The 3057-nt window shown below is 42.9% G+C and overlaps 1 pseudogene; it reads right to left on the bottom strand.

The window, feature by feature from the left end:
- Positions 1-329: 329 nt before the first annotated feature.
- On the bottom strand, positions 330-1134 carry LOC118625032 (annotated as a pseudogene).
- Between the last annotated feature and the right edge of the window lie 1923 nt (positions 1135-3057).

Consider the following 3057-nt stretch of genomic DNA (forward strand, 5'->3'; position numbering starts at 1 on the left):
GTATTTACCACCTCCCTATGAGTGGGCATTTAAGTTGTTCTGAATTTTAATTATTACAAACAATACTGTCAATTGAAACATTCTTAGCTCTTGTAAGATGTACAGAAGTAAAAATGCCAGGTAAGAGTGCCTGAACATTTTATTTTATTCTATTTTTCAACTCTCCCAGACTTTATTAAAGAAAAAGCAATAATGGTAAATCTCTAAAACATAGTCAATTTTCTGGGAATCTTCCCTTGAAAGTGTGATGTTTGATTTTGAAACATATGCCAGGGCGTGCATGGTTTCCAACTGTACTAAGTAGGCGAGAGGCTGAAATCCTAACATGTTCATTTTCCAACTTTCCCCAGTCTGCAGTCTGTCTTTGGATCAGCAATAATTGCCTGAACAGCTACCATGGCTTCATTAGTTTTTGTCTATAGCTCTCTGAGCTCTTCTATATGCAGCGATCTCAAAATTTGAGCAGCTTCATTAAAAACTGCATCTCCTGTGTCAAAACCAAGAATATGCTTGTCTCAAGCAACAGGCAATCCCTCTTTAGCTTGATTTGCTTTAGCAACTGGATACTATGTCAGGCACTCCTGGAGCAAAAGGTGAACTGCCTTAGGCATTACCAGGTAATCATGACGCTGAATCTGAAGAAGGTTAGCCAAAGCCACTCCACCCGCCTTAAAATCAGGATTATTAACCTCCGAAGTTGATCAATGGCTCTGCATTTTTAGCTGCATTGTCAGCATTTTTTTGTATTGTCAGCTACTGAGTCCTTGTATTTTTCAGCATTATCTCTATGTTCAAGTCTAACAGCTAAACCAAGAAGCCAGTTAATTGCTTCTTGTTGATCTTGAATCTTGAAAGGACAGTTAACATCTGTGAGATACTTTTCAAAGAACTTGGGCCAGTCACTGCTGTGGATGTTCCTTACATTACCTCTGTCTTCAATCTTGTAGTGTCTAATTTTCTGGTCTTCAAGCCAAACAATAAGTTTCTAAATTTTGTTTCGTCTTTGCAGTTGACGCCGGCAGAGCCGATGCAGTCCAGGGCCGTCAGCTTATGTCGGAACACGTCCCGGCTTCTCGCACTAGTCCCCGGGCTTCCGCCGGGAGAAGAGCGGCGAGGAGCGGCCTGCATGAACATTTAAACTTTTCATAGATTATGATGAATTTTCCTGAAAAATGTGATGCCAATTTTGAGTAACATTTCAAGGAGCAATCTTGAACTTGTGTATGATGCCAGAGCTGGGGCGTCTGGAACTGCAGCAGCCAACAAGGAGCTGGTGCGTACTGCAGGGATGGGGTGCAGCATTCCGACCCCGTGATGGTCTCTATCAGACTTTGGGCGGAGGCAACTGGCTGACAAATCCCTGAACTTCTAGGGCACAGGCCACAAGGAAGAGCAGGCGCCTTCTGAGGAACTGGCTACCAGGAACTGGAATCCCAGGCACATTCCCCTTGCTTAGCCCTTCCTCTCCAAGGATCCTGGCAGCATTCAACCAAGCCAGCCCCTCCACCCTCTTCACACAGTGACATGAGCTGATGGCTCCTCCATTTCCACAGCAGCCCTCTACTGTTCTTCCTCGTCTTTGTGGCCACTGTGTGAGCTCTTCATCTTTTGTTCTTTCCTCAAATATGAATGCCTCTAAGACTTTGATTCTGGTCTCTCTTCTCGTTCATCTCCAGCCTCTCTCCTTCGATGATCTCATTCCTTCCCATGTGCAGCATCTTTTATACGCTGCCAACTCCCAAATTTTTATCTCTAGCCTGAAACTTCCCTCTGAATTTTGGGATCATACACCTGCAAATTAAACTTGCACAAATGCAACACTTAATTTCCACTTCCAATCTATGTCCTCCCTCACCCCATACTGATGAAAGTACCAGCTACTTAAGCAAAGAAACTAAAAGTCATCTTGAATCTCACCCTCTCGATATAGTCTGCCAACAACTTTAGTCAAGTCCACGTCCAAATTGAATCTATCCATTTTTCTGCCTCTTCACTTCCCCACCCTAGTCCAGGCTGCCATCTCTTCTCACTTAAACATCCACCCTCTCATCCATTTCCTACACAACAGATAGAGAGGTTTTTGTAAAATGTAAATCAGATCATGCCACTGTCCTGCTCAAGTACTGCCCAAGGATTTCTGTTGTTTATAGGAAAAAATGTGAATGAATGAACTTGGCTTACGTGGTCTTGCATAACCTGGCCAGAGCCTACCTCCAACCACCACCTCCGTCCCAGGCACTCCCAGTCAGCTGCACAAGCCCACTTCGCTGTTTTCCTTTCAGCTCCTCCACCTACCCAACTTCTGCCCATTCCAGGACCTGTTCACTTCCAGGGATGAACTTTCTCCTGGTCTTTGCTCAGCCAACACCTTTGCCTCCCTCATGTCTCAACTTTAGTGTTGCTCTTCAGATGGGTCTTCTCTGACGAACCTACATAAATAGGTTCCCTGTATTTGGCCTCTACCATGGCCCTTTGTCTGTTTCCTTCATACCAGTTATGCAGCTTGCTGTTTATTTACCTTTCCCCCACTTTCAGCTCCAGAATGGAAATTTTATGAAAGATGGCACATGTATGTCTTGTCTAGTAGGGATTCCTCAGTATTAGTAGGGAGCAGTAAATATTTGTTGGGGGATGAATAAGAAAGAGTCCCATTCAGTGGTTTTATTCTGCCAAAATAGAGTCTCATTTCTTTATGGTAGTGAATCATTGGCAGCGTCACTCTTTGCTATATTCCACTTAGAAAATATAACATTAGTTATTTTCTACTTCTACTTTTCTTTTTAAGTCTCCAAAGCAACAGTATCCCCTTTACCCATCTTGGCTGTCAAATTGTCTGTTATTTATTTATTTATTTTTGGCATCACCAAAGCAGAGGCTTGAACTCAACCAGGTCTTTTTCTCTGTGCAGCACATAAGAACTACATCTCCAATATTTTGCTGTATCCTAAGTTAATTTCTATCAAGTGTAGTTTCTTTGATTGTGGACCTATATATGCTTTATCATCAAGACATTAGTTGGTCTTAAGGAAGATGTGCGAGGTCTTTGAAGCTATAAAG

This window comes from Molossus molossus, unplaced genomic scaffold (assembly GCF_014108415.1).
Source record: "Molossus molossus isolate mMolMol1 unplaced genomic scaffold, mMolMol1.p scaffold_m16_p_11, whole genome shotgun sequence".
NCBI classification, from domain to species: Eukaryota; Metazoa; Chordata; class Mammalia; order Chiroptera; family Molossidae; genus Molossus; species Molossus molossus.